Source organism: Syngnathus leptorhynchus, chromosome 6 (genome assembly GCF_054491065.1).
Source record: "Syngnathus leptorhynchus isolate UIUO chromosome 6, UIUO_Slep, whole genome shotgun sequence".
NCBI lineage: Eukaryota > Metazoa > Chordata > Actinopteri > Syngnathiformes > Syngnathidae > Syngnathus > Syngnathus leptorhynchus.
This window is the reverse complement of record NC_141200.1, coordinates 9476638-9488863: the sequence shown is the minus strand read 5'-3', so window position 1 is coordinate 9488863 and position 12226 is coordinate 9476638. Positions and strand designations below refer to the sequence as shown.

The window sequence follows — 12226 nt, the reverse complement described above, 5'->3', positions numbered from 1 at the left end:
CATGAAATATTGATTTGATAGTCTACTTTTGTGTGAGCTCATATTGTGAACATTTATCGAGTTGTATCTCATCCCATCAGACGCTTCTTCCCTGTAATCCCATCAGAGGATCTCTAAATCCACTGTGTGATGCAGATAAACGCTGCAAATCCCAGCCAACTCCATTCTGCAGGAGGACACGCTGTGAACATCTTGGCAAGCATTTTACAAAGACTTCATCCCTCTTCCCGGATTTCATGATGTACACTTCAAGTAGTGGAAATTAATCCTAATTATTTTTTTAGTCAGAATATGTCGAGTCATTTCTTTGCATTAGTGACTTCCTGCCTGCCCTCCCTTATTCGAAGCTATTTAACCCTGAACTGTCTCCTCTTGAGTCTGTGTCAAACTGGGCCCAGCCTCAAGGGAATTACAGTGGTGATAAACACTCCATACTATACACTCTATAAATCATCTGTCTTGTGTTTTATGGTCAATACAAACAACCAAGTATTGCACTTGTCTTTTGATTTTAAGTCTTGAATATATGACATGCATGTGTGCTTATAGATTTGGATAGACTTTTTTTGTGGCGGAAGGGTGTTAGAAACCAAGTAACCCCTGACCCCTTGTTTAATCCTGTCTGCGGTCTCCAGTCCTCTCTAGGTGGAGCACAAAAAAACACCAAGGAGTTAATCTGGCTCATGATGCTCATTACCGCCTGGGTGGCCGGCCAATGAGGGGCGTGGAGGACCAGGACGGTAGTGGTTGTCCACTGAGGGAAGGAGGAGTCCAATAAGCACTTACAGCCACTGACTGGAGCAGGAAACACTGGGAAGGAGGAAGGAATTTGCATGTTGTGAAGTGGTGCAGAGAGTTCAACAGCTCTTGCTTTGGTCAACAGAAGGGCAACTAACTATCCAGCATTGTAAGTAGAGATTTGTCATGCATGTGTCTGTCATCAGTTACTTATCTCGGGAGTTTATAAATGCTATGGAAGGATTCTGAAAGTATAAACATGAATGGGAGGTTCTTTTGACATGCTATGATCTTTTGTGTATTTTTGTCAACATTTAACATTCCTTTGTGTTTATTTGTCCTGCCAAGAATCCAAAAGGCTTCCATTTTAAGGATTGTGCATGTCGTTGGACTGCTTGCTGATAGTTCCACTGGCCAACTTGTATTGTTTTCTATAATCTATCGTTGCTGCATTTAGCCTCCATTTTTTTGTGCTGATGAGTCAAATGAGCCACTGCAGCACCTTCGGCCACATTCAGCTGTATCCAGCCGTGGGCCGGCTGCTGCTGGATGGTGTCATGGATTCCAGTTTTACAACTGGAGAAGATGCTCTTCTGGGAAAGCACATCCTGACACTCCTTGTTCTTCCAACATCGGTTAGGCCAGCCAGAGGTTTTCTATGCACCGCACCGATAGAAAGCTTTTAGTATGTTCTCCAACAGGCTGTAAAAGGTTTGTTCGCATTGATCTGCATTAAAAACTGAGGCTCGTACCTGGTGATATCACCTCATTACGGAACATGACGTGCACCACTTTGTCCTCAACTCATCCAACCTGTACTTTGAAGGCCTTTCATCAGCATGTGTGAGATTATTTGAATAGATTTTCATAGGCTTCTCCATGACATGAGTCAGTGTAATCAGTAGTCAGTTTGCCATTGAGTGGTTGCCTTTTGCTATCTCTTATTCACTGTCAAAAGCACATTGTCATGATTCATGTCACCCAACAGTCACTCTCGTCTTGTGTGTTACACTTGCCATCCTCAAGGTCACGGTACAAGTTATCTCCATCCCTCCTCCCCTCCCCACGCTCTGTGTCAGGGGGCACAGTGTGAGATTGTACTGGGCTCTGCTGAGTAGGAGGCCAAGCTCATGTGATGTTGGAGTGAAAGAAGGGGAGGGGGGGATGAATAGCTGTCATTCACAACAGAGGGCCCGGTTGCTGGGCAGCTGCCCTCTGCTCTGACTTCACTGAATGTCTCCTGACCGTCAGCTGCTGGCAGCCTTCTTCTTGCTGCCCCCTTCTAGAGCCAGTCAACCTGTGCATTTCTCTCAGCAACAAAAGGGGGATCATATAGATGACCCCATGTACACAGATGGTTGTAGTTTATTTGGTGTCAAGTTCTTTTTCTCATGCACACAGTTCGGATGACCAAATAATCCTTGGTCAGCAGACTGGCTCCGCAGGGGGCTGTTTTGTCTGATTTGACTACAACATGATTTATCAGGTGGTATTGAGCTTATTTGGTCCCTTGCTCAAGTAGCTGAGCAAGGACACCTAATATGACACCTGACATAAAGCGAGCACCGATACCTAGAAATAAGGTCCTGATACCAACACCAATTGGTACTCACCCATGCTTTGTTTTTAATTTTTAATATGCCATTATCCCTGTCTATTTCTGGAGCTTAGCGCACGCTCCCTCTTTCCAATGGCAGCCAATTAGCCAGTACATCCTTGCCTTTTTGGATCTCATCCGTGATAACATTTTCATAATATACTTGACTTTCTTGAACCCCTTGAGCTATGGACAGCCTGACTCTTTGATTGCGGGAATGTCCTTTGCTCTGTTATGTTTAGAGTCTTGGCTGGACATCCGGGAATGTGGCAGCCATGTTTGTTTTCTTTTCTTCCTCAACAATCCGCTGATCACTGCACCCTACATTTCGAAGTTGCATTGCATCAGTGATAGTAGCCTCCAGCAGACATTGCGGAGCCACGTTTCGGATGAAAATAAGCTGACGTCCACAGTCCACGGTCATCCGTTTAATCACACCCCACTTAAATCCTTACTCACCCATCTTGCTCCACACCCGAAGCAGATGATAAATGCCTGCTGACACTGATGATGGTGTCATTGCCTTGGTTAACATCCAGATATGTGCACTGCAACGTCTACTGGCAGCAAAATAATTATGGTTATTTTCAAGAAACTGGCATGTGAGCTGACAAGACTGACTCACTATCACACAAACTGCACTAAAAGGACATAAACAGCAGCAATAGACACACTGCAGTCCGTTTCACCTGATTGATGATTAATAATAATAGATGAATTAAAAAGAAAATTGAAATTGGGACTGACATCAAGTTGACTGGAATAAATATACCAAGGCCAGTTTCCTGTAAAATTTTGTTCTGTGTTTAATCCCTTTCACTGTAACACAACTCACTTCCTTTCCAAAGGATGACTTTATTATTCATTTTTATAAAGGATGTGTAAAAGAGTAAACCTCAGAAGGCACCCTTGAATTTTGCTTGAATTTCAGAAAAGACACATAAGCAAATACTGATGATTGGTGTTCAGAAGAGCATATTTTACATTCATTCATTCATTGTTACAAAGCCTGGCATCAAGGTGTCCTCACAATTGTGGAACCGACACTTGCACTTTCTTCATTGATTAATCAGGGTATAATCAGAAATTGAATCTGATGCCCCAAACTCTACTCTGAGAGTGCAAATGTTAATGTTGTTTTGATATCTGTTGATTGTTTTAATAAGCCCACAACCTTGGTATCCTGCTTGCATAGCTTCCATCTGTCCTGCCTGACGCTCTGATGCACCAGTCACAGCGTCCTCCAACAAAGCTGAGAGTTTTTAAACAGTTGTCCACATCAGTTAACCAAACACATTTTTGGAGAATGGGAGGAAACCAAAGTATTCCATGCAGAAATAGGGGAGAGCATGAAAAGAAACAAACCAGACATGACTCGCACCATACAAGGCCTCTTCACTTCACTTAGGTCATTCTTCCTTGTTAGAATTATTGAAATAACTTAACTCTGACGTGATTTGCACTTCTCTAAGTGAATGGCTACATTCTTGGTTGGTCTGTTTCTTATTCAACAGTGCGTGATGATTTAAATAGTTTCATAACAATGTGTTCTTTTGCTTCTAATCAAGATGAATTATTCTGTAATTTAAACACATGGTTTTCAGCAAAGAAGTACAAAATCTTTATCTTCATACGAAACATGTTTTACTCCCACTACGCACATAACTTGTGCGTCTGGTTGATTTACATCTTGAGATAGAACCTGCAGTTAGTCTTTCAGTAACTTGAGTGTCATTGTGTACTAAAAAATCGTATGCAGTGGACTCTCTGAATGTGAATGCAATACCCCCTTGATGCAGTTAGTGAGATGTGTGAACAGCAAAAAAAAAAAACTCTGTTGCAGCACAAAGCCACTTTTTGCAAGATGTGGTCTTGGTTCCAAAATATAGCCTACAATATACATGAGCACATATTTTTACATATTTACTCTAAACAGGTCCTCTTTTATATTGAAGGATGCATGCGTCACGTGCCAGCTATGTCGCAAAGTAATTGCAGCTATGATTAATTATGGACCCAAACAAAAACAATGAACCAAGCCGGTCCTTCTTTTGAAGCAAGAGCAAAAAAAAAAAAAAAAAGATGAAGAAAAAGCCAAGCACATTTGATCCTGGTGATGTTTGCTAAAGTGAGGTCTCTTATATGTCGATGCCTTGCGTAACACCGCGCCATCAACTACGTACGACTACAAAGTTTTGTGTGACCTTATAGGCTTATTTTGCCAAATTACATTTGAATCAAATTCCAAATCGCACAATGTTAAAAGTGTTCCACTATATTTCAAATCAGTGATGATTAGGAGGCCATTTAGTCAACACGCTTAACTTTTATCAAATATTAAAGAAAATAGGTCTACTAGTTGTGACCTGAAGCCCTTTGAGACGTTCCTGTGATTAAGGGCTATATAAATAAACTTGACAAGAATCCATATCCTTTTACATTTTCATAATTAATCCAGCTCATTGATTAAGTGTGAAGAATGACTAACACATTTTTAAGGACATAAAGAAGACCAAAGCAAGACAAATTCAGACTTGTTCTCTCATAAAATAATTCATATGTTTTCCTTCCATGCGATTTTTGCTGCAATTCGGAAACTCAATTCAAACATTCATGTTTGTTTCAGTGTGATAGTGCAACTTGAGAGGACTTTTTGTGTGTCGCTATTTCTTTTTTCCTTTTCACAAAAAATTCAACTTAGCGTATGATAAAATGTGCCATAAATACAAATAGACAGACCAGCACATGTATGTGTGTGTTCAGGATGAGTTTTCATTGTCTTTGTGGCCCTGCCGTTCATTATAAGAGCTCTTTGTGCCAGCCAGAGATCACATGTCACAATATTTAAACAGCTGCACATGATAGTCGTGCGTTTTATCTGCGTTGCCAAAAGAAGAGATCTATGCTTAATAGGATGCCGTGTGTGAGCATCTGAGGGAGAGCTAAGTCTTTGAGAGAGAAGACGAGTGGACATACAAACAAACTTTTGTTTAGTCTTCCTTGAAGTTTGAAATGCTAAACTGACGCTATTTTATATGTTCACTCTAACTTAAATGATCTATCTTGGACAAAGCACTTAATATGGTGAGAGGTGTATGGCAAGTTACGTGAAGAATTGCCTCAGGTTTTGCCTTAATTTGAAAGTGGCCAACAGAAGCTGGTGATAAATTCAGATGACACCTTCAGTTCTTTCTTCCTTGTAGTACTGTATTTTCAAATTGGTGTCTATCAGGTAGTTACATCAAGTTGAAAATCTAAAGATGATATAAAATGATATTATTGCCTTACTGCAATCATGGATTTCTAAATGCACATTAATTGACCAAAATTTAACATTGATATTTATTGTACCAAAAATATTCATCACTCTCAGCAAATCTAATAAAACAGGATATCAGTTTATCCTTTATCTCTTATCACATTGTCATTTCATTTTTAGGCTTGTAACGTCTGCATTAGAATTAAATCAGAGGTTATGACTGTGACCTGAGCATTTTCTTTTCTTCTTGGATAGGTTGACTATTACTCCAGAGAGTGGAACTTTGGTGTGGCCGCACCCTGACCACTCTTACTGTTTCAGTCCTCACACACTCAGGGCCTGAGGTCTTCTAAACACATGCAGTTAAATTTAGTCAGCCAGGCTGCAGATGCAGAAATACCTCTACCAATGAGTAGATATTCTCTGCTTCTATGCCCTTCCTCACTATCATGACCTGTTTTGTACCAAATCAGATTTGTCCTTTTTAAAAGAGTCTTAAAATTCCTCCTGCATGTTTACATATTTATAATGGTCACTGCATGAGGTTGTTTACTGGATAAAGCATTTCTGTACCAGTGTGTAAAACGAAATAGGTATGTTTTGAAAACAAAGAGACACTGTGTTAATGTCAACATTCACACATTGTTCCTTTCCAGAACTGTAGATGGGACAAATGGTCTTGTCCCAATCAAAATTAGCTTTGTACAGGCAGATTTCCCATTCCCAATACTACTATACCTTACATCTCATCCCATAGTGCTGGATGTGTGCGTTCACGAGAATTGATACGTCTTTCCGATTAGTAGATGATGCAGTAGAATAGTGAGCCGATGTTTATGGTGCAGTAATGCACACTGACGCCAGAGTTGCTGCTGTTGCTTTCCTGCACTGCTCTCTGACTCGCCTCTGCGGGACACTGGCCCATAAAAGCTAACGATGGTCAACCATGAACATGATGAGGCCACTTATTGGCACCACTCTACTCCATCATTTCTTAAAGCTTGTGGTGCCTGACGGAAGTAAAAAGCCTTTCGTGTTTGTCACTAGAGTGTAGTTTGACCTGTTTTAGTCTATCATAACTGAGGCCTTACGGAATTAACTTGTGTGTGTGTAGGTGAAGGGCAGTTGTTAACATAATACTAATAGGTGATATAGATGGTGAGCTTGCAGTTTTCCAACTGCTTGCAAGATTTGAATGTAGCCTTTCTTGACTCCACCCTTTGACCAAAGCCATGCCCCTTGTTCAGGATGTGTACTGTAAAAACGTGTAGAGCAAACATTATTTACTCATCAATGAATAATGAGAATTCTATCCGTCTCATCTTTGGATAACATTTTGTGGCTCTTCAACCCAAAGTATCTTGATGAAAAGGGACCCAAAAGATTGACTAAATGAAGGGATGGACGGAAAGATCACAATAATAACACAACATACACATTTAAGCACAACCGAACTCAAGGTCTTTCTAAGATTCTTGACATGTATTTATTGGGAATGTGCCCGTGGGCAACAAAAATGTATTTTACTTAAATGACATGTAAAATGCCACATTTGTCTTCCGCAAATAACTTTTATAGCAATTCTTGTTCACTCACACAGAATGCTGCTGTTATGGCTGCCATTTTTTGATTGGCATTCCATGCAATCATCTGCTTTCTCTACCACAGTGCATTTGTAGACCACTGCAAATAAACCAATCACAATAATTATATTGTGGTTGGCCAGGTTATAGAGCATCTTCACGTGGATTTTTACAGCAGTCAGGTGTTTTTCTGTTTCTGGGTCATAGCAGCGTTGAGGGATTCATGAGTTAAGACTAAAGATCAACCCGTGCCACACGAGATGAGCCATTAGACATGACTCAGAACAGTCAGCATGCCACAAAGTCAGTCAGTCAATTATCCCAGACCATCCAGTAGCTCCACTTGAGTTTTCAAACGCAACCCCGCCCTAAAAATAATAATTCTAAAAAACACCTATTGTGTCTGTTCTTTCAGGCAGACCAAGAAGGATCCCTCCCATATGGGAACTGGTGGGGGTGTGACATCACCACACCCCCTCCTCTCCTTGCATGATGCACTGTTTGCGTGTAACCAATCAGCATATAGTGATATCCAGTCACATGTTTATCACCCCCCCCCCCCCATTTGGTAACCATGACAACGAGCACTGGTCCAGGCAGCATCTTACGGTAGGGAGAAGAGCAAGGGAGGAGGAAGAGATCTCAAGAGGAGGGTGAAAAGGAGGACAACAGAAAGAGGATGAAATCCAACTTGGAAATATTTTTAGGGCTACTCCTCAGAACAGTAAGTACTAGATTTTACGTATTTGGCATTCTCATCTGTCGATATGGATCGATGAAGATGTGTATTTGGTTGTTATGTGTGTTCGGTAACGTGACCTGACAGATGCCGGTGAAGATTTCCGGAATGACATCACGTTCTTTGTTGTGTGTTCAGCCAGCCTCACCTTGCCTAGACAAGCTTTTGTCCGTCTGCATGCCTCATTCACGCTCCCCAGATCATCAGATGACAAACGTTGAGAGGCATGTACGGTTGTGTTTAGCAGGTTGTGTTTAATGCATTTAAGGCTGGTTTTATAATGTGGCTCTTGTCGTGAAGTCCTGTTATACTCTATTTTAAAGTCTTCAAAAATTATTCAATTTTTGACGTTTAAGCTACTATCCTTCCTTTGATCAAACAACATGTAATGGTTTTTCTACATTGTCTCTGACGTTGCTATGGTCTGTAAAATATTGAGAGAAATATTTTATAGAAAACTTTATTTTGATTAATTTGTTTTATGATTTTTCATTATGTGGCCAGCAGAACTGGCACACATTCATGACCTCTGGTATTATATCTCAACTCAAACGTTTCAGTGTTAAGTTTGGATGTTTTCTTAACACTACTAGTGTAGCTTTTGTCAGGGTACTCTACTTTCCTCCCACATTTTTGGTTAAAAAGTGAAACTGAATTGACTGGAAGCATGGTAGGGGTGAAAGTGAGTGCAAATGGTTTGGCCTACTGCCTGAAGTCACCTGGGATAGGCTCCAGCAACCCTTGTGAGGATAAGCAGTTCAGATAATCAATGTATGGATGTCATTATTATTATTATTATTATTATTATTATTAAAAAGCACTTTGTGATGGTGAAAGCTGTTGTGAAAGTGCTGTATAAATAAATATGAATTATTATTATTATTATTATTATTATTATTATTATTACTCAATCTATTTTCGAGAACACTCCTCTTCAGGGTTGTCAAAAGCTGGTGCCTATCAGCTGACTTTGGGCAAAAGGTACATAAAAATAAATCATGACTTACAACTGAAGAGGGATCACCTGGAAAAAACAAAAACAGCACTGACATTCCTTATTGCGGCGTACGGCTCTCTTTTAAGCTCTGCTTTTACACATCCAGAATCCCCCCTGGAATTTGTTTAATCACCCACTAGATTCTAGAACACCTAAGTAGAGCATCAATGTGAAAATGTCCTTGAAATAGCCCACTTGGAGTGTGAACATGGTCAAGTTAAAAGACTGCAATTGTACAATTAAGTAGCATTTGGCAATTTCTGAAAATAGATGCAAAAAAAAAAAATAATAATATTGAACTACACAATCTAGTTTGAGAGTGGATCTTCCCTGGCAATTCTATTACATCATGGATTGGTGGATTGCCAGTCCACCCTGACCCACATCCTCCACGGTGTGATGCCCCTGAGTGAGGCCACTCCACATGAACCCAGTATGTGCCATTGACCTTTTCCTCTGAAGCAGTCAGCATGCTTATAAAGATAATCTTTATAGTGTTAATTGTCATCTGAATTTAACAGTTGGATTCTTGCGCTACTGATGTGTGCAGTATTTTCTTAGTGATGCATTTCAGTTTGTATGAAGCTGTCTCAAATTAGTGTTTTCTATCATCAGATTGCTATTTAAAAGTGATTGTTTGAAATTTGCAATTATCCCAGGTTGTAATCTGCAGTTTTTTTTTTTACCTTGGCAACTGCAGCTCTCAACCAATACTGACTGCATTGTTAAAAAAACATCATATAGCCTTTGAACTTTTGTCCAAGAATCCATAAGGGGAATATACATTTAAAGACACACATCTGACAGACACAACTAAGAGATAGGTGACATAGACTTGATTGAAAATTCACAGTTTATCTGCACTGCCCCTAGTGGAGCCCTTAACCCACATTATTATTTTTTTTTTTTATTATTATTATCATTATTACTATGATTATTATTTTTATTATTAGTAGTAGTTGTTGTAGTTGTTATTGTTATTAATTATCATTGTTTATTTGTGTTACATAATTTATTAGTAATCTGCTTCTAGGATTTCTCTATTTTTGGTCGATTTGTGATTATTGCATACAATGTAATGATTTAACAGATTGGCTGGGAGCGCGTTTTTTTTTCAATCGCCAGTTTTCTTTGGGCTGGGCTATTTCTTTAATATGTCACCCTGTTTTTGAGCAGTGTTTGCGTCATTTTGCAATAGACCAATTGGGTTAGACGGTGCTGTAAAGCGTTGGTTTGCTCCAGTGAAAGAAAGGGTTTTGGATTCTACCTTTAAAATTACAAGGAAAGAATGTGACATTCCTTTCATTTTGATCACTGTGTAACGTCAAATTTTCATCACAGTGAAGTCGAGCACTACTCCATAGGATGTTGACGTGTTGTTATTTATATCCTTAATCCGTCACCCCTCCTTGCCGTTATGTTGGTTTGCACCGACTCGCCTCTGTCTGTTTCAAGTTGCGCCTGTCCTGCTCCTCTGCCCCTGTTTGGCTGCGTCTCCTGGCCTCCTCCAATCTTATCCACGTACACAGTGGCATTTTGCGAGGAAATCTGGCCCAACAAGCAAACATGCCATTTTTGCCACTACGCGCGATTGGATTATAAAAAAAACTGCACACAAGCGTTGCAGGTAAGCGCGGCTGTTCCTTGGCACAGCCTGTCAAGCGTGCACGTTCACGACATTCTTCATGGTTCCTTCGGAACAGCAAACTGCACCACTTTACACGTTTGGCAACGTCACCCTCTGATTTGTTCATAAACCTTGCACACAACATAAGGACACCGGCCTGAGATAAAGTTGACAGGGGTTCAAGGGTATTCAGAGGTGCACTAAATGTTGTCGCTCATACTGTCGTTAGATTCGGTCGTTTTAAGACGGGACAGGCGCAGCAGAGGCTGCTTGAGTTCATGTAACACATTGGGTGGCCGATGCGTTGTTATTCACGCTAGAACTTTATAATGACAAATGCTCCATTTGTGAAAGATTTAATCACCTCATTATTATATAGTCAATGACGACGTGTCGCATGAGTCATTGCTGATTGTTATTGTCTTATTGTAGTTACTAGGACACCACTTTCGAATTATTTCCACACGTAGACATTACTAAATTCATATTTCTGCATCAATAAACCGAAACGTGGAAATGCACTTATTGAAATTTGTTACATGATGAGAGTATCTAATCCTGGGGTTGTACATTAATTAACACAAAAACAATTGTCATCATTTTGCTACTTTATTTGGTTATAATGTTATGGTGTTTGATTCCCAAAACCCAGCCTACTCCCCTCTTAGCTTGTGTTAATAAATGCGTATACAGTGGCGCCTCGGTTTTCGACCACAATCCGTTCCAGAAGGCTGTTCGTGAAGTGAATTATTCGAATTCCGAATCATATTTTCCCATAACAAATAATGGAAAAAGAACACCTTTTCTAAGCATTTTTTCATTTGCGTATTTTTGTCCGATCGCGCAACTGCAGCGCACGGCCGAACGCGCAACTGTAGCGCGTCGCCGACCGCGCAACTGCACCGCACTGGTTGCATTATTGTGACAGAGCGGTCGCTGAAATTTAGAAAATATTTAAAAAGTCCTGATGTACTTTCCAAATTTTTAGTTGACCTCAGTGCGCAGGGAGCTTAATTTTGTCCGATCGCGCAACTGCAGCGCACGGCCGAAAGCGCAACCGTAGCGCGTCGCCGACCGCGCAACTGAACCGCGCTGGTCGCATTATTGTGACAGAGCGGTCGCTGAAAATTTGAAAACATTTTTAAAGTCCTGATGTACTTTAGAAAAATTTAGGTGGACCTCAGTGTGCAGGGAGCTTAATTTTGTCCAATCGCGCAACTGCAGCGCACCGCCGAACGCGCAACCGTAGCGCATCGCCGACCGCGCAACTGAAACACGCTGGTTGCATTATTGTGACAGGGCGGTCGCTGAAATTTCTCAAATATTTTTAAAGTCCTGATGTACTTTCCAAAATTTAAGCGGACCTCAGTGCGCAGGGAGCTTAATTTTGTCTGATCGCGCAACTGCAGCGCGCCGAACGCGCAACCGTAGCGCGCCGCCGACCGCGCAACTGCACTGCGCTGGTCGCATTATTGTGACAGTGCAGTCGCTAAAATTTAGAAAATATTTTTTAAAGTCCTGATGAACCTTTCAAGATTTAAGTGGACCTCAGTGCGCAGGGAGCTTATTTGGTCCAATCGCGCAACCGCAGCGTGTCGGGCGCTCACTGTTGCATTGCTTTAGGAGCGTCTTTGTATTTTAGGATGACTTTACTGCTCCCACTTGCTTCCTTTGGAGGCATGATTA

General features: G+C 40.8%; 1 protein-coding gene across 7 annotated transcripts in view; it reads left to right on the top strand.

Moving 5' to 3' along the window:
- The first annotated feature begins 748 nt into the window (after nt 1-748).
- mical3a (microtubule associated monooxygenase, calponin and LIM domain containing 3a) overlaps nt 749-12226 on the top strand; it is a 61355-nt gene continuing 49877 nt past the window's right edge. For 5 of the 7 annotated variants that reach the window (XM_085913626.1, XM_085913630.1, XM_085913629.1 and 2 more), the window contains exon 1: nt 751-907. The gene's annotated coding sequence lies outside the window, so the exon portion shown is untranslated. Of the gene's footprint in view, nt 908-10392; nt 10541-12226 lie in introns of those variants that run through there. The other 2 variants (XM_085913631.1, XM_085913625.1) reach the window with 2 other exon arrangements.